This window comes from Terrapene carolina, unplaced genomic scaffold (assembly GCF_002925995.2).
Source record: "Terrapene carolina triunguis isolate 2854851 unplaced genomic scaffold, T_m_triunguis-2.0 Scaffold89, whole genome shotgun sequence".
NCBI lineage: Eukaryota > Metazoa > Chordata > Testudines > Emydidae > Terrapene > Terrapene triunguis.
In genome coordinates this window covers 24685910-24709711 of record NW_020664440.1, presented here as the reverse complement: position 1 = coordinate 24709711, position 23802 = coordinate 24685910, and the positions used below count along the sequence as shown (strand labels likewise).

General features: G+C 40.2%; 1 protein-coding gene across 1 annotated transcript in view; it reads right to left on the bottom strand.

Moving 5' to 3' along the window:
* Positions 1-23802, bottom strand: part of ERC2 (ELKS/RAB6-interacting/CAST family member 2) — a 633577-nt gene that overhangs the window by 220838 nt on the left and 388937 nt on the right. The gene's annotated exons all lie outside the window — the stretch shown is intronic.

The window sequence follows — 23802 nt, the reverse complement described above, 5'->3', positions numbered from 1 at the left end:
CAATGGGCCAGATCCTGCAGTGTTCATACAGGCATTGGCTTCACGGACAGTTTTGCCTGAATAAGGATTACAGGATTGGGCCTTGCAGTAATATTTAATTATTAATATACAGGGAAATAATAAGTAAAGAATACTGAATGTTCCAGCTGTGCTGTTTGCTGAAGTATGCTGCACATTCATATTTTTACAGTTCATTTAGGGGTGGCTTTTGGGGGGAAAAGATGTAAACCAGAGGAGCCTTATGTTTTTAAATGACATAATTCTGATTTCTACAAAAGAATTAAGTAAATAAATCAATTTCTGGCTAGCATTTCATGAAATTAGAAATATTTTCTCAGAATTAAACATTTTATTTTGTTAAGACTGAGCTCAACTTAAGCTAAAAATTATATTATTAAATTGTTTCAGAGTTGACTCATATTTCACTATGAATCCTATTTATTAAAATATTCGGAATTCTCCTGCTTCTTGTACTTAGAATATTTCCCTGGATGAATGGAGTAAAACACCTTTTTTTTTTGCTATTTATCCTACATCGTCAGCAACTGTCATGTCAAACTCTAAAAAAATTCTTAGAGCAGCATTTTCTACCTGCTTGGGTTACTAGATATTATTTTCTTTGACTTCCTTTTGATTCTGAGGAATTTGCTTCTTTTTATCTATATAATAATAAAGTCATGTGCAAATTCCTAATCAGATCTACAGGCTAATCCTTTTTTGCCAAATGAAGGGGATATTTTCCAGTGCCTATAAGGAAATTCCCCAGTTGCTTCTGAAGTGGACACTTTAAGAAAAGATCTAGTTACAATGTACATTTGCTACACAGATATTAGGCTGCTGCAACAATTGGGCCATGTTTTATAATTTTAATTGTGTTTTCTACTGACAGCGCCACCTACTTCCCACGAAGGCGCCTGTCATTTATTATTTACACTACAACTTTCATGTGAATCTCAAGGAAAACACATTAGAAAAGAATGGCATAGAACAAATTTGTAAGTACAGCACCATTATACAGCAGATAGTCTATTATTATTAGTGGAAAAATCACCAGTAACTATGTAAGGGTAAGAATTTATAAAAGCAGTTAAATTAAAAACTAACAGTACTTGAAAATAGCCTACGGTATTTCTACTAGGAAAAGCCTTAAAAAGTTTCAGGGAACAATGCTGTCTGATCAGAGATATAGAACTCTGCTATACTATATACAAGTACTATAAAATTAAATGAATTTTCCCCAGATCTCAGTCCAGCCACAGAGGTTGAAGAAGGGCTTTGCTATTTTGAAAAGAAATTTGGTAGACAACGGAGCTGAAACCTCTATTTTTCCACGAGCAAAACTAAAAAGGACCTGATTCTTTGTTGTTTTCAGCACCTTACTTAGTCATTTGCAACAGTGAAAAATGAGTGTAAAAGGCTAACATCATGATTTGATAGCATTTTACTTTTACTTTGCACTGGTGTAAAGGACTACACAAGGTGCAGGGCAATGGAAAATCAGGCCCAAGATCACTTTTGTTGGGCAATCGCATATATTCTGAGATCAAGCAGCAGCAACCAGATTACATGACTATCTCTTAAATACTGTTGAGGGCAAGGGCACTGATGTACAAGAAACTAACAATGACTGAAACAGGACTCAGAGCATATTAATTTCCTTCCTTTTTTGACATGTTCCCTTTTTTCCTTCCAGAACTGGGGAAGACCTCCGGATAAATCCTTAGCAATGCAATGTTCTTTCACACAATTTAATTTTTATATATTACTAGAGTGAGACTGTATAAATGGTTTATATTACATCAATTAGAAGTTAAGATGGCAGAGTAAGAAACTGGAACATTATCCTTTACAGATCATTACTCAGAGTTTCTCCCTCTCTATATAATGATGGATGCCAACATATAATAGTTTGTTTCTTTGTGATTGGTTTTGGTTAGAGCGCAGAGTGGAATAACTGGTATCCAGTGCCGATAAAAGCCGAAAGGGCCAGCTTCTGAAGATAATAAAGACCTGAGTTTCACTGGTAGACCTTGTGTCTGTGGAAAGAGAGAACCTGAAGTCTTCATAGACTCCTTTTGTACCCTCCTTCTACCCCTTTGCAGGAGGGAGGGTGAGAGGATTCAGAAGTGAGCTGAATTCTAGAGGTAGGCTGAGAATGGTCTATACTAAGTTATGGGTCGTATGTTGGGAGTCCTGTAACCCCGGCACTGAAATCACTTCAATGCCTGGTACATGAGAGATGTGGGACATACAGCACACCTCCCCGTGTTAAGTTGATAAAGTTACAGCCTGCCACTTAAATCCATCCCTGTGTCTGCCATCATTCACCTGCATGTCCTGATCCTGTGAGAGATGGAGGGAAGATGGGAAGTTAGGTGGCAGTATTACATCATCCCATGCTATTTCTCAGATTATACAATAGAACATACAAATGTTTCTAGAATTTTAGACAATGTAGCACCTTCTGTTATTGACTACTACATAGTATATGACAGTAAGAGAACTGCTGAACTTCATACAAATGTAAAAAGAACAGGAGTACTTGTGGTAGTCTCTAAGGTGCCACAAGTACTCCTGTTCTTTTTGCGGATACAGACTAACACGGCTACTACTCTGATACAAATGTAAGTATGCAAAGCTGATATGCAGAGCTCTGCCTCATTCACTGTGTGAAAGAGGCACTTTACAAAGGCTGTAGAAAAATATGTATGAAAGTTATCATGTATTATTTAAAAAAGAGTTTTTGATCATGTGAGTATTATTATTTGTATTGCAGTAGTGCCTACATCCCCCAATCAGGGATTAGGGCCCAACTGAGCTAGGCACCATACAAACAAATCAAAGACAATCCATGCTCCGGACAGATCACTGTATAGGGTTATGATAAGAGGCAATATATAATCAGACAAATGGATAGTGGATGTTTAGCAGTAAAGGTCAGTACATTTGCATAGCATTAGTACAGTAATCTCAGAGCTCACAGTAAAGATTGCATTCTAATATGCATATACAAAATAGAATTAAGGTTGCAAGTGGAAACCCCACTGACATTCCTTGACTACCGGGTACTTAAAATGCACAAGTAACCATTTCTTGAGAAAGGTTTTGAGAGACTCTGGTAGATTGTGGGTATTTTGTATATTTGTTTAATTATTTTTTAAAGAAAAAAGAAATATAATCAAATTATATTGCTAGAAGTCTCTGGAATGCTCTCTCTTGTGCACTCCCGTCCCTATTCAAGAAAGTGCTCAAGCAGGTGTGCAACTTTAAGCACATTAGTAATCCCAATGACATTAAACGGACTAATCACACTCTTTGCTGGATTGAGACCTCATTGGGCGTGTCTACACTGCAGTTAAAATCCATGGCTGGCCCGTGCCAACTGACTCAGGCTCATAGGGCTCAGGCTACATTTAACTGTGATGTAGACATTCAGGCTTGGGCTGGAGCTTGGGCCCTAGGATCCCAGAAAGTAGGAGGTTCCCACAGCTCGGGATGCAGCCTGAGCCTGAATGTCTATACCACAATTAAACAGCCCCTTAGCCTGAGCCCCGCAGCCTGAGACAGTTGACATGGCCAGCTACGTGTTTTTAATTGCAGTGTAGACTTACCCAGGGAGGACTAACTTCTGTATAATCCTTTCTCACGGAGGACCAGATTCTGCCACTCTACTTTCACTCAGTGGTGCTACTCATGTTAGCGGGACTACTCACAGAATGAGGTCACCCTCAGTGGGCAAGATTGACACAACCCTTACTCTGCTGTGCAGATAAGGAATAGGGAATAAGGCCCCCTCCTACCTCCCACTCATAACTTCTGAGACTGTGATTCCAGCTGCAGTGGAGAGAGAGAGAGAGAACAAGAGCTATTTGCCTGACACTCCTTGCTGTGAGCAAATGGGTGAGGAAGGGGTGGAGGAGTAGAACCCTTCCCTCTCCTCTGCTCTCTCCCCACCCGCCACTAGCCAGCCAGAGTAGTTAGCTGGGACACAACAGGGGAAGAAGCTGCTCTACAAAAAGAGCAAAAATAACTTCTCTCCAGAACAAGGAGAGAGCAGGGGAGGATTGTGACTCTGATTCCCAATTAATTCTCTAGTCTCCTTCTGGGGCACTGGACTATGCATCACCCTTCAGTGAGGTCAGATCGTAAGGTTACAATCTAGCTCACAATTTGGCTGAGCATGCACCAAATTTAATGAGACAAAGACTCATTTCCTGCCCCAGTAAGTGCATTTCAAATAAGTGCAATCCTACAGAAAGATCTGGTGCACAGGCCTTAGAATCTTTCAATTTAAAATGCAGATGTGCATGTACCAAAATATCACACACAGATATACACATGTAAATTTGCTTACTAACAAGTGGATAATCGGCCTCTTAGAATACAGTATTTTCATATGTTTCGTGACCATTTTTGACAAACTGAAATTCCCCTAAAGCTAAACACATGGGTTGGTATTTGAACTTTCAGTGATTTAAGTCCTTCTATATAATTATTTCCAACACAATCGCTTTTATCAAAGGGTTTTCGTGACAATATCTAGGAAGCAAAATAATAAGAACAAGAGAACTTTTATTTTTAGAGATTGACCCAGAAAGAAAGAACTCTGTGTTTGTGCTGTTAGTTTTCTTTATCTTTTTACTGTATGGAGCAATGATCAGTGACAAAGACCTTGCTTTCATCAATGCTTGCAGGAGAACATAGTTTTTTTTTTTTTTTGCGCAAACTATTGCTGCTGTTGATGAAACTGTCTGTGGAGATGCATTAATATATTTTATGACCATTCAGTCAGCTTTGCAATGTTTCCAGCCCTCCTTAATGTCTCTCTCTTTCTCAGTTGGAAGAGTAACTTATTGCATTAAATGGAAACGGAAGCTATCATGACCTAAATGCTGCTCAATTTAGGCCGGCTATTGGGAAGCTCAATACCCTTCACTTTTATAGGATAGCCAACAAAATTGCTATCCAGGGTATCAGAGAACTTGATACAGATGAAGTAATGGTACAGGAATGTTAGGTTTTCACCAAGGGAGCTTCAGAATGGAAGGTGAGAGCTTAACAGCTTCAAACTTAACAACAGTGATATTTACAAAATGGGGAACAGAACTCTGAAATAAAACAAGGCACTCAGTGAACTAAAAGCAACAAGTGTGCTGTGCAATTTCCCTATTCATTTCCTTTTCCGAAACCCTCAGCTCCAATGTGACCACTTTTTTAGCAAACTGGTAAATTCGATGTAGCTTGCTTCAGTACTATGACATGTATGTTTTCTCTATTTGTTTTATTTCTTATCTGAAATGTGTTAAGAATTAACTATGAATTTAGCTCATCTTCCTGTAATTTTCAAAACATATTTAAGAAATCAAAGATATATGCATACAGAAAACAGTTCAAAACTAAGACAGGATGGTATCCATTAATGAAAAATAAATAAAGATAAAACAGAACTATAAGGATAAAAAAGCAGACAAATTAAAAAAAAGACAAAGATAAAGCCAAAAAACTAATACATTTGGAAAGACAGATGCACTGTACAGTAGTACTAAACTTGTGCTATATTGTTGGAGTTAGATGATTAACAGAGACACACAGATAAGGTAACCTGACTCGAGGCCCATTTACTACCTGTGTCTTTTATACTCAACTTCTAAGACCAGAAAATAGAATTTGCAAGAAAAGCATATGCTTGCCAACATTCCATGCTGTTGTATATATTAAAAAGCACAACCCTCTTCACAGCAATTTATTTTCTCAGCTCAGTTAAGCAACACAATCAAAAATTTTCCTGCTTAAATCACCCTTTTGTTAATTCAATCATGTTTTGAGTTACACAAAACAGTAACTGGAGTATGATAAACTGAACTCCCCCAGGCTGAGACAAATAATCAGGAGCTGAGATTTTGGGGCACTGGAGAGTTGGAGGCTTTTGTTTGTATCTTCATTAAAGACTTAGAGGATATTTGAGAGCGGGGGAATCTTATCTCCTACCCAGATGAGGAACACTCCTCTCTGACATGGTATAAACCAGGGGTTCTCAAACTGGGGGTCGGGCCCCTTCAGGGGGTCACGAGGTTATTATATGGGGGGTCGCGAGCTGTCAGCCTCCACCCTAAACTCCGCTTTGCCTCCAGCATTTATAATGGTGTTAAATATATTAAAAAGTGTTTTTAATTTATAAGGGGGGGTCGCATTCAGAGGCTTGCTATTTGAAAGGAGTCACCAGTGCAAAAGTTTGAGAACCACTGGTATAAACCCAGCTCCATAGGTGCTGGAACTAGGGGTGCTGGCTTGACGTGTTTAAAGTTTGGTTCAATGGCTGTCAGCACTCCCGTATACAAATTATTCGAGCACCCCGACCAGTTCCCAGATGCATTATTATAGACACTCTCTCCTTTAGACATGTCCTTGAAAGTTGACAGTTGCAGCAGCATCTTTAAGTCAATTCAATTTGATTTGGGATTGAGGAGCAAGAAATACACCAGACGATGGTGAGAACCACCACCACTGGGTCATCAGGTCCACTACAATAGATTTAGGAATTTCGTTGAAACACTGTCTTTTATCACACTGTAACATGTAAGGAAACATTAATGCTAGGAAATACACAACAGTATGTGTCAACAAATAATCAGTAACAGTTAGTGCTAAGAAATTGCAGAGATATTTCCATCCGCGTTATACTGGGGGATAAAAACCTTGTGTATCAGTTTGAAGCTAATTCTTAGAAATAAACGACAAAATGGGTTTAAACACACAGTTCTCTATTATTTACTAAAATATATATATTTTATATACTAAAATACCTTCAGCATCTGGGTGAAATCCTTTCTATTTTTATAATCATATGCCAATCCATATGTTAGAAGTATTGTGCAAATCCAAATGAAAATCAGCCCATTTACAAGAGTTCATACAGGATAGATCAGAGGTGGGCAAACTACAGCCTGCGGACCACATCCAGCCCGCGGGACCATTCTGCCCGGCCCTTGAGCTCCTGGCCAGGGAGGCTAGCCCCCGGCCCCTCCCCTGCTGTTCTCCCTCCCCCACAGCCACGCCGCTGCGCGGGCAGCGCTCTGGCCAGCAGAGTGGCACACCCCTGCCGGGTGGCGCGGTTGCCAGACATGCTGCTCTGAGCGGCACGGTAAGGTACCCAGGACCAGGAGGTTTCGGGGGGCAGTCAGGGGACAGGGGGGATTGGATATGGGGCAGGGAGCAGGGTGCGGTTGGATGGGGCGGAGGTTTGAGGGGGGCGGTCAGGGGACAGGGAACGGGGGGGGGTTGGATAAGCCTGGTAGTCCCGGGGGGGGGCCTGTCAGGGGGCGGAGGTGTGGATAGGGGTCAGGTGACGGGGAACAGTGGGGGTTGGATAAGTGTGAGGTCCCGGGGGGCCTGTCAGGGGGCAGGGGTATGGATAGGGGTCGGGGCAGTCAGGGAACTGGGAGCAGGGGAGTTATATAGGGGGTGAGGTCCCGGGGGGCGGTTAGGGGTGGAGGGTCCGGGAGGGGGCAGTTAGGGGACAAGGAGCAGGGGGATTGGATGAGCTGGGGATTCTGAGGGGGACAGTCAGGAGGCAGGAAATGGGAGGGGGTGGATAGGGGATGGGGCCTAGGCTGTTTGGGGAGGCACAGCCTTCCCTACCTGGCCCTCTATACAGTTTTGCAACCCCAATGTGGCCCTCGGGCCAAAAAGTTTGCTCACCCCTGGGGTAGATCTTAAGTATATAACCATTTCTGCGTGGAAAAATACACTGTGAAATGTCTCTTTCTGTCCTAGCAGTTTGATGTGGTGTTCAACTGAATTTAAGCAGTGTATTATTCAATTAGTATGATTGGATGTTATGGTGCATCCTTCCAATGAAAAATGGTTTTCAAACATAGTGCAGAGTAAATGATAAACTAATTTACATTTGGCCCCTATAAAGGGGTTTATATTTTCTGACTGAACTACCTGCTTCTTGTCATCACCCTTCCCCTCCAGTACTTCCTATGCCAGCTTCTTTCCTGTAGTGTGCAACACAGAACGGCAAATGATAACAAGCTCTAATCCTGTTTCAAAGAGGACTAGATTTAAGCACATTAACAAACTATTAATAAATGTCAGGAGGCAGCAGATGTAGCATGGCAGGCTCGTGCAGGGTAGATTCACACTTCAGCTTGCCATGAACTAAATGTTTGCATAGACAAACCCTCAGTCCCCATTTATGGAGGAGGTCAGCACATCTGGCCTGTGTGGATGTGGTGCCATATCTGAGGAGTGTGGATGTGATTCAAAGTGGAAGTGAAAAGCCATTTGGTTCTTCGGTTGGGTGCTTGTTGTGGTGTTTGTTGTGGACGTTAGCGTCCTTCCACCTTGCTCACCGCTTACCTTTGGCATGAGACCAATTCTTTGTGCTCTTGCATTGCAAGCCAAAAGGGTCTTTGGATTGGAAATCTCAGTATATTATTTAGTATATTATTTCATGTACTGGAAGATCCTCATTCCCTCGAACACAATGGCACTCCCGAAGGATTCTCACGTCACAACAAATTTGGGGTGGACAGATGTATGCCACAGATGTGGTGTTGATTTTACTGTGCACATAATGATCTGAATGACTATGTTATGTTGAGAATTAACAAGTGATGTATGTGTTCAGATTGGGGAGCAGTATTCCATAGTAGAGCAGTCAGGGGCCAGTGAAGAGGTCTCTGGAAGTTTTGCATGCCAGTATTCCTGCCAGTTTCTGGATGAGATTTATGTGCATCCTTATTCTGTCATGAATCATTTTCAGATGCTGGTGGCATGTGAAGCTTCAGTCTAATGTCACACACCAAGACTCATCACAAAAGTCCCTGTGCAGTTCCCCTCTAGGCTTTCAATTTTTTTAGATGAAATGCTGACACATTAGTCTTCATAGGGTGTGGTTTTAACTGCCAATAAATGAAATATTCTTCCATGATTTTAAGGGCCTTGGTTAGAATTTGTTCTGTTGTAGGTAAATCCATTGCCTGTGTAGTCAGAGCAACATTATTAGCATAGACAAATTTCCACGATGATGTTTGGGGAAGGTCACTGGTGTACATAGTAAACAGGATAGGGGCTAGGACTATCCCTGTGGTAGGCCATCACTAAGAGTGCACGGCCTGCTGACCTAGTCACCAAGGAGAATGCAAAACCTACAGTTGGTCAAAACTTCATGGAAGAATTTTATCGATGCGTTTCATAGGATAATTTTGCTGGCTTTTGCTGGCCATTCCTCCATACAGTTCTGTAGACAGCAGATAAGTCTACGAAAGTTGCCCCGTCTTGAGTTTTTGCTGGAATCCTGCTTCAGTATGTGATGTTAAAGCTAATACTTGATCATTACAGCAGCAGCCTCATCAAACACCTGCTTGTTCATTCAATAACATTAATTCTACAAGCAGCATAATCCTTGCCGGTAATATTCTCTCTGTGAACTTGTATGATATGCAGAGGAGTGCTACAGGCCAGTAGGATAAAGGATTACTGGTTGGCTTCCCAGGCTTGGCAATAGTCAGTGAATCCAGGCAGTCACTGTAGCTTCTAACAATGCAGTAGTATCATAGAGAGCTTAAGAAACTAAGGAACTAACTTTTTGGGAGAAAGTTAGTAGAGATTAATAGTAAGAACTACTTCAACCATCAGTAGCAGGTAAGTGGTACCCAGATAATACACTATATGCATATTCCTTAAACTCCAAATGATCCTAGTGTCAAAGTCACTTGAAGTTTAGGATATTACTTATATACGGCCCACTCTATATAAATCAGGAAGATTGAGACAAAGTGGTCATAAGTTTCTTATTCAAACCTATTTCAATTCATTGTAATCAAGAATAGTTTGCTTATAATCTGCTGCAGTGTGTAATAATTCTGAGTTTCTCACTGATCGCTAAATTTTAGGTAAAGACATTACAACAAAACCAACTTAACTTCCATAGGGTTTCACTTAAAAAAAAAAAACACAGCAAGCTCCCCCCACCCCAAAAAAACCCCTTTGCCTTCCTTTTACATTTAGAATTGGCACCAAAACATCCCTTAGAATTATAGCTCTTGCACACTACACTGGTACACCTGTCAGAAGCAGAAGAGGGAAGGGTTCATTACATCAGGGTCCTGGTCAATTAGAATAAACTACTAAAAAGTTTAGACATTACAGAAACTTTCTATTTCAGCTAATGCATACCACAGTTAAGTTTTCAGGACATGATTTCTTAAATGCAATAGATTCCTGTATTTTCCAGATCAAACTTTCCAATTTTCCTGGAGCAGCATACTCAAGAACCCCCTATCTGTAGTTTAATGTTTCATTATATTATACTTCCTATAATTCTTTCAAACCATTTCACGATTGAAATTTATGTAAATTGTGGAGACATAATTTGTAGCTGTCTTGGAGGATGCAGAATTCCCCCCCTCCCCCCCAAAAAAAAGAAAAAGAAAAAGAACAACCTTAACTAAGTATTTGTCCCCATGAATACATACATAACAAAATAGGAATATTTGTTCCTTTCCATTTTTCACATTTTGAAATTGTACTCTGCTATGAAATGAATAAAACAGATGATCTGTTCTGTGGGTGGCAGGAGAAAGAATGAAGAATAAGAAATTGAAAAATTCTCTGGAAAGAGTTCAAATAAAATAATATTGTTTAAAATAAATGTTTTAAAAGCCTGAAATGTATTTTTTATGGATATGGGAAGTTGAGAGGATCTTATTGTCACCTGATCTTTCATCTTACATGTTAAACTGCAGAGAAGAAAGGACAAAGGCATGTGGGACTTTACAGGTGAAAACAATGCGACCTCACAGATTTCATGCAACCAATTCTGCCATCCAGTAAAGAAATGTGTTACATCCAAATAACAACCATACTACAACAAATATGAGATGAAGGTATAAAACAAACTGTTGAGCATCATTTCAGTGTAGGAGGACTTCAAACAAGCATAAAGGAGGAAAGATGAATAAATTGACACATTTGTCCAAGCATTAGTTATTAATTTCTAAGACTGTGGGGCTTTTTAATACTAAACTTTTTTCAATTATATCCCCTCATTGGTATTTTAGGGCTAGACTGAACCTTTGCTCTGAGCCCTTAAAATAGGGCAAAATATAGCTATGCTGCTCCAAGAGGAACTCCCAGGAGCCCCAGAGTCTCAAAATTTCCTCCCTGTTGCCTCTTGCTCATGGAAGGAAAGGGAGAAGGAGAATAATTTTCTGCAACTTTTTACAAGGCATATCATTTTCCCCACCCACACTCCAGCTCCTCTCTGCTGGCCAGTGCACAGGGGCAGGGAATGGAGCCTTGGCTCTGCCTACTTTCCTCTTCACTCCTTCCATTCACCTGCTCAAGAAGGGTACGTACCAGGCACACAGCTCCTACTCTCCCCCGCCCCATGCTTGGGCCCAAGATCTGGGGGAGCCCTAATGAGGAGTGTAGGAGAGGGTCTTACTCCTGATTACTTCCCTGTGCAACCGCATTAGGGCTAGTCACAATCTGGACCTTAAACAGAAAACTTTAGTAGGGAATGGCACTCATACACTACCATGATGGAGACCACATTAGCACCTAGACCAATAGAAAGAATACAGAAACACCATATCACTTTATGTTAAAATGGGTATTATTTTTAACTATGTTAAACTTTTTTCTTATTCTTCTGAAAGAACATTACAAAAGCTGATCTCTTATCCATGCAGCAGGACATTTCACTCCTTTAGTCCAGCATTTTAAAATTCCATTCAGCAGATAGATATAGCTAGGTCTCTTTCAGACTTCATCTTACAATAGTGCATAGCTATAGTTCACTCTCAAATGACTTGCCTTCTGATATTTACAGAAAATCAACCCACTGCTAAGTTCCTAATTTTAATTAGACGCCTGGGTACGTTGGCTAAAAACTAAGCAATGTCAGCCAAAACTAGGCAATGTCAGCCAAAAATAAAAAATGTTTCATGCTCATAATAGCCTTTATCTGATACCACAAAGTAAAAATTGTTTTTTTGTTTTTTTTAAAAAACTTCCAAAAATGCAAACATGCAAAATATTGCTACAAGAGGAAGAGCAGGATTTGTAATATTCCCCTAAGGAATACTTTATTTCAACAACTTTCATCACATTAAATATTATTACAGTGGGACTACCAGTCAGAGCCAATTAAAAAACTTCACCATTGCACCAGAAACTCTTACACTTCACTGCCAATTTCATAGCAAAAACATGCAATACTCCATGTCTGGAATAATATACAATAGGAAATAGGATTAACAAAGCTCTGTTTTATGTCCCTAGCACAGGAACAAAATATAAAAATACAAAATGAAACAGTCTTACCAAACACATGATAGACCATGTTTTTAGTACAAAAGAAATTGAATTTTAATTGTATAAGTGTAACAATTTAGTCTAAACAACTAAGCATTTTTAAAGTATTCATGCCCCCAAACTAGATGTGATGAAAAATCTTATAACTCTACACGTTAATTTAGAAAGAAATCAAACAGCTAGGATAAAATGCTGTGGAAGATGTACTTTAGAAAGACTCTTGCTGAGGTAGCTACTTAAAAATATTTTTCTGAGGAAATATTTCTTGAAAAATAGAGTATGATGATTTTTTTAAAATCTGTCAAAAATGAGTATCTTCTTCCTTTATCAACTCTACACCTTAACAAATGACTCAGATGTATGGATATTGCATTGTACCCTGACAATTTATTATATCTACTGGGTTCAACTAATCAGCCTCATAGAAGATGCTGTAAAGATTTAAGACTGATCCTGCAAAGCTATATATGTCAATAACTTTATGCATGAGTAATCCCATGGAGGTCAAATACGTCTGTGGGATTCCACATGGACATATCTGCCTATCCAGATCTGACCTTATACCTTAAAAATAAAAAATATATACCGAAAACAGGAAATTTCTTCCTTTAATGTAGATGGATTTAAAAAAAAAAACACTTTGATTTTCGAATTGAATCAAACCTTAACAATAATGTATCTTATTTTTAAAAATATTTTAACTAGTTAAACAAAAATACATTTGCTCCATAAAATTCTTAGGATTTAGGGTCCAGTCCTGCTCCCACTGAAGTCAATGGGCAAATGAGAAAACTCCCATTGACTTCAAGAACAAAATCAGGTCCATATTTTGGAATCTTATTGAAACATAAAAATCTGTTATTATGAATATACAGACCTGAAGAACAAAGATGTGGTTTTGTAGTCATAGAAACATAGAATATTAGGGTTGGAAGAGACCTCAGGAGGTCATCTAGTCCAATCCCCTTCTCAAAGCAGAACCACCACCAACTAAATCATCCCAGCCAGGGCTTTGTCAAGCCAGGCCTTAAAAACCTCCAAGGATGGAGATTCCACCACCTCCCTAGGTAACCCATTCCAGTGCTTCACCACCCTCCTAGTGAAATAGTGTTTCCTAATATCCAACCTAGACCTCCCCCACTGCAACTTGAGACCATTGCTCCTTGTTCTGTCATCTCCCATAACTGAGAACAGCCTAGCTCCATCCTCTTTGGAACCCCCCTTCAGGTAGTTGAAGGCTGCTATCAAATCCCCCCTCACTCTTCTCTTCTGCAGACTAAATAAGCCCAGTTCCCTCAGTCTCTCCTCATAAGTCATGTGCCCCAACCCCCTAATCATTTTCGTTGCCCTCCGCTGGACTCTCTACAATTTGTCCACATCCCTTCTGTAGTGGGTGGACCAAAACTGGACACAATACTCCAGTGCCGAATAGAGGGGAATAATCACTTCCCTAGATCTGCTGGCAATGCTCCTACCAATACAGCCCAATATGCCGTTGGCTTTCTTGGCAACAAGGGCACACTGCTGACTAATATCCAGCTTCTCGTCCACTGTAATCCCCAGGTCCTTTTCTGCAGAACTACTGCTTAGCCAGTCAGTCCCCAGCCTGTAGTGGTGCATGGGATTCTTCCATCCTAAGTGCAGGACTCTGCACTTGTCCTTGTTGAACCCCATCAGATTTCTTTTGGCCCAATCCTCCAATTTGTCTACGTCACTCTGGACCCTATCCCTACCCTCCAGCATATCTACCTCTCCCCCCATCTTAGTGTCATCTGCGAACTTGCTGAGGGTGCAATTCATCCCATCATCCAGATCATTAATAAAGATATTGAATAAAACCGGCCCCAGGACTAACTCCTGGGGCATTCTGATTGATACCGGCTGCCAACTAGACATTGAGCCGTTGATCACTACCTGTTGAGCCCAATGATCTAGCCAGCTTTCTATCCACCTTATAGTTCATTCATCCAATCCATACTTCTTTAACTTGCTGGCAAGAATACTGTGGGAGACTGTATCAAAAGCTTTGCTAAAGTCAAGATATATCACATCCACTGCTTTCCCCATATCCACAGAGCCAGTTATCTCATTATAGAAGGCAATCAGGTTGGTCAGGCATGACTTGCCCTTGGTGAATCCATGTTGACTGTTCCTGATCACCTTCCTCTTCTCCAAGTGCTTCAAAATGGATTCCTTGAGGACCTGATCCATGATTTTACCCGGGACTGAAGTGAGGCTGTCTGTAGTTCCCCGGATTCTCTTTCATCCCTTTTTTAAATATGGGCACTATATTTGCCTTTTTCCAATCATCCGGGACTTCCCTCGATCACCACGAATTTTCAAAGATAATGGCCAATGACCATTATCACATCAGCCAACTCCCTCGGCACCCTTGGATGCATTAGAAATGGACCCATGAACTTGTACAAGTCCAGCTTTTCTAAATAGTCCTTAACCTGTTCTTTCACCACTGAGGGCTGCTCACCTCCTCCCCATACTGTGTTGCCCAGTGCAGCAGTCTGGGAGCTGACCTTGTCTGTGAAGACCAAGGCAAAGAAAGCATTGAGTACTTCAGCTTTTTCTACATCATCTGTCACTAGGTTGCCTCCCCATTCAGTAAGGGTCCCACACTTTCCCTGACCTTCTTCTTGTTGCTAACATACCTGTAGTAACCCTTCTTGTTACCCTTCACATCCCTTGCTAGCTGCAACTCCAATTGTGCCTTGGTCTTCCTGATTACACCTATGCATGCTCTAGCAATATTTTTACACTCCTGTCATCACAAATCTATATCTAGATTGTTAAGCCATCTAACTGCTGTTTCGTCCAGGGTAGCAAAGGATTGCAGTCAGGCCGCCAACCTTCTCGTCATGCACTCCTCCACCATGTTTGACTGTCTGCATTGCTGCCCCATGGTTACACTGCCAAGAATGAGCTAAGGCAAATTTTTGCATTGTGGTGGCCACTCTTGCCGTTCCAGTTAGCAGCCTGTTAAGCGTAATCTAGAATGTGCATCCCAGGTTGCAAACAGGTGGATGAAGGTTAGGGCTTCTGAAATTTGTCAGCACGCCTGCCTCTCTACCCCAGAGTTGCTGCCACTCTGCAAGGACAGAGCTGTCAAACCTGATATGCCACTGTTCATCTGAGATTGGCACTGGGCTGGCAGCTCTGGACATGAGTTCATGAACAGTGCCATAAAAGAATGTGACCAAATCAGTCATGGCAAGTCACCAGGGACTGGAGGTGTATGTGTTTTCTTCTGGATGCAGGCCGATCTTACAGGAAATGTGCATTGCTTATTTGTAAATGTTGGAGTCACTGTCAACTTTGCATATGTAGCTGGTTGTTTTCTTCTGTCATAGCCCTCCTTGCAGTTTTAAGGGTAATGGCATCTTGTTGAAGTTTTGAGGGAGCTATGGTTTTAATATGTGGCTATAGCAACCACTAATGACATAGGTGACTGTGTTCAGCGCTGAATCAATTAGATGCGTATGCCAGCTGCTGCCTCATATTGTGCTGGAATGAATACCAGCACCAGCACTGAGGTTCATTAAACAGTTGCCTCTGCTCCCCAAAAGGTTCCCACTAGCTTCTGGATCAACACAGCATGGGAGGTGACCTTTTAATTTCAGTGCTCTAGATGGGACTGGTATGTTAGACTGCAGTGATTTGATTCCCAATAAGTGACAATTGGCTGGAAAAAGAGTGGAGGATCCTCAACATAGACTGTAAGGGCTTGATTGGCCAGACGATTGTTCACATGGAATGTTGTGGTCACCATTTTAGACTCAATTTAAGTGTCCACTGATGAAGGTAAGTGTGACATTCAGTGTCTTGTAGATTGTTACTTACATCAGTGAGACAGATGTCATCCACACATACATACATACATACTCATCAGCATTAGTTGTTGGTACTTTGTAAGTATATATGTTGAAAAGGAGAGGAGCTAGAATGGATCCTTGTGGGAGTCTGTTACAGAGATGCCTAAGCCAGCTGAATTTCTACATTGAACCAACTTTCTAGCCCTTTTTGAAGGGATCGTCAATGTCTTGGGTGCTAGGTGAATTACTTGATCTTCAGTACACTGTCCTTGTCTGAAGCCAGCCTGAACTAAGGGCAGTTGTAGTTCAATAACCTCACTGATGCACATGAGAATCAGTCTCTTCATAAGCATCCATGTGACACAAATGAGAGATGGGTCAGTAGCTCACGGGATCTCCCAGGAGTTTTCCTGATTTTGGAATGGCTACAACCTTTGCCCTGCACCAGATTTTTGGGATGCAACTGTCCTGGTAAGGGACCAGGGAGCAGCCAGTTTGGCCTAATGGTCACAGCTGGACTAGGGTCCCCACATCAGGAACAGTAGTTGGTGAGCAGGGATCAGAGGAATCGCTAGAGTCAGGTTCAATAAGCAAGAGTCAGGGCCAAATTCAGGCCAAGGTTGGAGACTGGAGATCAGAGGTAGTACCAGGCTAAAGTCAGGAGGCAAGAGTTAGGGTCAGGGTCAGGCTAGGATTAGAGAACAGGAGACAAGGTGAGGTCTGGGGGTCACAGCAGGCCAGAAGTCTGTGTTGTTGCCCAGATAACTTTGTGGGGCACCCTCCAGAGTTAAATAGGATGGTTGGCCAATCAGAGGGCCACAGAGTACTGTCACTCTGGGTCCCTTGGACGGCACTTCCTATGGCGCTATTCTCTACAGTGCTCCCTGGCTGGGGCTCTGCATGGGCTCCTGGTAGCACTATGGGGACATCATCCATGCCAGACTCTGCAGACCCAGATTCTAGTCCCCTCACAGAAACATTGTTTGAGTAACGGTGGCAGCCTAGTGAAGTAGGAACTCCATATGGATATAATCCAGGCCTGGAGCCTTTCCTCTTTTCATAAACTTTATGCCTTGGTGAAGTGTTGAGAGGGTTATTGAATGCATTCATGGCTCAAACATGCAGGGAAATTATTTATTCACTTAAAATCCATAGATGGATTGGTCTAGGGAAATAGGTATCATCATAATAAGAAAACCCACACCCATTTCAGCCTGAAAGCTTTGAAATAATAAAGAAAACACAGTTGAAATAAGCAGCCTTATTTTCTTTAAGAAAACTCTAGTGCTCAAATTGCTATTAATCAAGAATACCTAGATTATAAATTATTAGGATTTACAATAAAATAGGTTATTAAAGACAGATATTTTAATAGGTAAAATATCTAGCTGTGCTGTCATTTGAATTTTATATACTTTCAGGATTTAAAAAAAAAAACTACACATTTGCAATCCAGAAAAAGGATTATGTTCTTCAACCTGAAGAATGCCTAATGTCCAAAACATCCTTGAGTACTTTAATCTGTTCCTTATGCCTAACTCTTCTTGCTTTACTTTCGTTGTCTAACCCATTTGACATGATGACCAAAAATAAGAAAGAATATTTTAAATGCAAAACCAAGATGAATCATTAGAACCATGGAGAATTAATTACTTTGACACAGCCAACATTTCCAATACAGTTGGACTTGAAAAAAAACTTGGTATCCTCAGGGAAGTTCTGGTCTGGATAAGACCTCTGTTTAAAATGTTAGATATATCTCTAATTTTAAACAGACAAATAAGATTACTTATGGGAATGACAGTTCAAACATTTCAATCAACTTTGTACTTCTATTTGGCAAATGTTTCTATTAGTAACATGAAAAATAAAAATACCAGCTCAAACAGCTGTAAGGGCCATATCCAACCCTCATTAAGTAAAGACTCCCACTGACTTTAATTCATCTGGATCAGGCCCTAACACAAGTCCCAAAATAAGATGGGCAAGAGCAAGATAATGCTGTAAAAACAATGAGAAAAATCAGACTGTCCAGGAAGACTTTCCTAAATATGGTACCTGCCTTACCCACTATGTATGTTGGTTATAATGGGTCACATTTTTAACTCATGCTAAGATAACAATAATGGTGTTAACCACACCTCTAGCAAAAGGATGCACACACAGCATGTGGTACTAAGCCAATGTTAATATTCACCGATAGTCTACCCTAAAGAAAACACCTCCCCATTTCCACCCCATGCAACATATACCATGAAATGTAGATTAAATTGTACATGGAGCTGTGCCTATGGGCCATGGCTTGATTAAATCAGCCACACACACAAAACACGCAGATTATACACCATGACCTTTTTGTCACACCCTGTTACTCCTGTCTTGAATTTCTGTCACAAGGTGTTCTCTAACTTTTCTAGAGAAACAAAAGGTGGGGGGTTCCATAGGCAGATTAGTGTGGGGTAGAGACACAGACATACCTCCTCCAGCAGGCTTTGGAGTGGTTTGTGGAGTAGTCCTGTCACTTCCTCCCCTTAGTGTAAGAAGTGTTATTGTGCCTGGCCCTTGTGCATGATAGGGGAAGGAGAGAACAAGGGCTTCTTGTGTTCTCCTCCCCCACTTGTACACCCATACTATACCCACGCATAATCTGGCACAAAGTGATGATCATAAGCACATAGTGTACAATTTTAGATAACAGAGCTCTTACTATTTTATCTTAGGAATGTTTTGTAGTACAAACTGCACCTGGGCTGTAACCAACTGCAAATCCAGCTCAAAACTGGCATCCTAGCAGTAATTTTCATGGGAGGTCCTCACATGGCAAATATGTTAGAAGGAAGCAATGCAGAGTGCAATTACCAGCTTCTGATTGCTCTTATATTTGCTATGAGTTAATAATCAAAGAGGCAGTAGCTAAGCCCCCAAACGAAAGGAAACAAGAGTGCTTTTCACTGGAGCAAAATCAGGAGGTTGAAAAGCAAAAAGTCAATGATGGAGATAGCATCAGTCCTGGAACAGCTATGATTCAATCCCCAAAGCCAAACAGAAATTGTCCCCGAAACTCACAGCATTCTACACACTCTAGAGGTCTTTTCAGGAAAGGTGAACAAATTCACCCCTGCCTTTTGTGGGCACCTATCAGTACTGGGCATCTTTGGTGGGCACCTATCAGTACTGATCAACAATTCACACAATCCATGTGTCAGTTCACCATGGTCTCAATCTAATCCATCCTAAAAACAAGCAAAGCATAGGATTGAGCCTAACAAAGCCCAAAAGCTAAATTTAGGAGGTTTATCATTTCTACATCCTTAAACCCCACAGAGGATTTTTTTGAATTGGGGTTTCTGTCTTTAGTTTATCAGATCTAGTTTTATATGACATATGCTATGAATATTTGTTACTCTTTTAGCAACAAGACCAAACCCTATAATTAGCTCTCTGCATAGCCTCTTTTATTCCATTTTATAGCACTATAAAATGTGTCCATGCCCTGAGCATTTAAATAGCCAAATTATTGCTTTTAAGAGGAAGTGACTCATGTAGATGCACCAGTAACTAAAATATGTAAACAGATTTTTATTAACTGTCAGTTTATAATTCAAAGGTATCTCACAATTTTAAAAAATGAGCTTTTTCCATTCCTTTTGAATTGAGGAATCTTTAATTTAATGTAAATTATTAATGTAATGTAGATAGCGAATGTAAATAAGCAGCACAGATAGATAGATACAATAACATAAGAAATATGAGGGTAATGGAAGCCCCACAGTACAAGTATATCAAATTGACCATCTGTTGTTGAATGGAGCCTTCTTGCACAAAGCATCCTTCCTTGCAAAGGGCTCTCTTGATTGAATAGGCTAAATCCTAAGGGTCCTTTCTTAGTTTTTGTTAGGCAAATTCCCAGTGAAATCAGTGGGAGTTCTGTCTGATGAAAAATGAGTAAAAACTGAGTAAACACCATAGAATTTGGTCCATTGCGACTTTGAGTTTAACGTGTTTTAATTTCTGTGATCCCAAAGACCACGCTTAGCCTAAGCTCAACACTTTAGATACAGTGGTGCACAAAGGAGAAAAAAAGTTTAGCAAAACAGTGCTTACTCTTTCACACTGTAAACTCCGTGCCTCCTAATCCAATTCTTGATGGTGTTCAAGGGTTTTCATTTACTTTGATTGGGGTTGCTGACCAGAAAAAATGTAGAAGTTTGATGCTCCCTTCAGAAGTCAGCTAAAGGTAAGCAAGGAGTAGTTCAGGGCCTACTCTGGAGAGGGGTCATGTGGGAAGGATGCCCTCTAGTTAACCAAAGCCCAATCCACTATCTTTCTATAGGATCTTTCTCTATTAATCTCTAAGAGCCTTAGAGGAGGGTATCACAGGGACCCATTTCTGCCTCCTTTTTTAGATCCCGGAGGGAGGACGAAGAAATTTTGGTGGGAGGTAATTCTTTTCCCCCTCTTCTCCTAGAGACTCAAATTCTATCTACTGGCTAAGCTAAATGAGCACTACTCCTAGTTACTCTCTGCTGCTTTGAGAAGGTGACTACACGATGAGGTGAAGTAACTGAACAGCATAAAAAGTGGCTGAAAATACCTGGTTCAACAAATATGGCTAAAATTTTAGTTATCTGCACATGACCTGATTCACCCATCACTAGCTCTCAAAGACACAGTAGAACGCAAGTATGTTACAGTACTCAATGTTACCTTAATCTTGAGAGTTGGCATCTCATTATTTGGTGTTCTACTTAAATGTCCAGCTCCTCCTGTCTAGTGATTACATGAGAAATTCAGTTTCAGTTAAAACATAAGTTTGTCATGATTGCAAACAAGAGCTTGAAAATGTAACCCAAGTGTATCCTATAGTCGCAAAGAAAAAGAACCCTAAATTTATTATTTTTAAAATTTCACCATTTTAAAATCTCATGAATATTTGAAGCCTGACTTATGAATGTGTGGGGTTACTGAGTGCTTCAGTAAGGCACTATCACTTTGTCACAACAAACATCTACAAGAAAATATTACTGCATTATGCAAACCAATGTCTTGGCATTATGAGTCGGTACAGCAGAATGTTGTCACAGAATCTGTATCTCCCACCTTGAAAATAAACATCTGTGCTTAGGTATTTATTTAGCAGATGTATAATCTGGGAATTTTTCCAGAGTCATTGTTTAAACAAAAATGGTACTTGATACAGTACTAGCTGCACTAAGTGGAGTCCTTTAATCTGCAGCGCTTCCACCTAAAGCACTGGAGGCATGCTGCGTTTGCATGCTGGAGAGAGAGGTGCATGGAGGAAAGCAAAGAACTGAGACTCACTAGATTCCCATTGCTACCTTTTCCATAATGTCATTTGTGGCTCAGCCCAGTTTCATCTTTACATACGTCGTGGATTGTGACCACTGAAAGCTCAGTACAATACAGTTTATTATTTCATCCTACTCTTACTGAATAACACTTTAGATGGTTTCATTTACAATGAAAACGACTCCAATCTAAATCAGAGGGTTTGTCTGTCACAGATCCATTAGACCATCAGGTGTGTGTGCTAGGGAAGAGGGCTGTAAAGAAGTAGTTTGCTTGTTCAGTCGTTATTTTCAGCAGCACCTTTAGCCACAATCACAACAGAAATTAAAAATAAAGTTTGTTTTCTGGAGGCCCAATACCTGGAAAATGAGCTACAGTTACAATTGTGGACCCCAGTTAAATAGACCTTCCTCTGCTCTTAACTTAGGTTAGCTAAGTGAGGTTAAAATAGAAGGTAACTCATGTTTTAATTTGGGTTAGCAGCTCGAGGTTTTAACTCAAGCACCTAAACTGAGTTAAAATCTGAGTTGCCTTAACTTCACTGCTATTTTAACCTGAGTTAGGTAATTTAAATTAACATCACACCTTTTTTTGCAGTGAAAATATACCCTCAGAAGAAAACCTACACAAGGGCCAAACCTTGTGTATCACAGTGGGCCATTGAGAGTAACTTTCTCCACTACTTCAATCGACAATCTATAATTAGAGTATTTTCTTCTAGTTAGTGCGTCCTTTGTATCATTATCCCTCTTTGGTCTCCACACTATTTTCTATGCTGCTTCTTTCCTTTACACAAAAAGAATGATTTTGTGACTTAGTGAACAAATGAAATAAATGTACATCTCCCAAATGAGAGACCATCTGACTGCTCCCCAAATGTAAATCTCTGATGCATGGGGAAGTCATTGTGCCTCAGCCAGGTGCAGTATACCCTGGAAAGAAAGAGTAGAATGGCTGCTTCACCGTCCTTTCACAGGGTGCAGGATATGCTTTGCAGAATCCATGGCCCTGCCCACTTTGGGGAGATTAGTGCCAATAGTGACACAAGGGAAGCAAAAAGGCTGTCCCTGCGCTGGGAAGCATGGAATGGAAAGGGAGAACAGTTTCTTGTGGCCCTGCTTCCATAGCATATCAGTGGAGAGCCAAGTGCATTCAAAACCAAAGCATATATTTTTGTACTCAGAGGATTAGAGAACTCTCTCTCACCCCACCCAATTTATGCTGCCCTCCCACACTCAACTTTGCCCCCTAAAATTTACATGTCAAAATAATAAATTATTAGGAGATTATAAATTCTCCTTTCTTGATCAGGGATCAATTTCTAATTATCTCCTAGTAAATTGTTATTTTGACCTTTGCATATAAGTTTAGCACATTATAGGAGGCAAAGTAAAATGTGGGTAGGGTCAAATGGGTGGGATAATAGTGAGCAATGAAGGATTATATTGCAGAGAGGAACAGACTGGATCTTTTAATTGTTCATCTCCATTTATTCTGTTTGTTGATTTTTGTTAAAGATTCAGAATTTTTGTAAAGAAAGTGTAATAGTGACTTTTATATGTTAATTGGACTCCACTGAAACATACTTTTGACTTTAATTCTTTTTTTACCAAAACGTTTTGATTGTGAATATATATATATATAACAGATAAGAGTGAAGCATCTTCTTTTATCAAATCTTTAAATATTTTTAAAAGGCAGTCTTATTTAGTAACACACCATAACAGAAAAAGATGACAACACTCTGTCAATTACCCAATAAATATTACAACTATGATTCTCCCCAAGACTAAGCAGTCTTTCTGAAAAGGACAATGTATCAAGGATTCTCTCAGTGCTCATTAGTATAACTATCTCATTTTCTCCAAGGAAATTATCTTTGAACAACATAACACACTGCCCTTGGAACCATCAAACTGACATTTGACAAAACTGCAGAAGGCTACTAAGTTAAATTTAAAATCCCCTTAGACCTTGCCTTGCTCATCTCATTGAGCTTTAACCTCCCATGGAAACAATTAGGCAGACCAACAGCTAAGGCTGGTGGGAAAATTTCTTGCATTTCTCAGTATATTAAAATCTGTGCGAACACATACCATCCTACAGTTTGTCTGTATACAGAAATGGAGGAGGGGGTTGCAATGTACAGTAACCTAAATGAGAAATATTAAGTTGGTTCATTAAAAGTTCAAAAATGCTGTTTCTTGTATTTAGGGCTTATTTTATTTAACAGATTGAAAACATGTAATTATTTCTATAATAGATTGTATTCTCTAGTCTGCCATCAGCATAGAAGAACATTATGTTATCATTTAGACACCACATTCTCTAACAACCATAA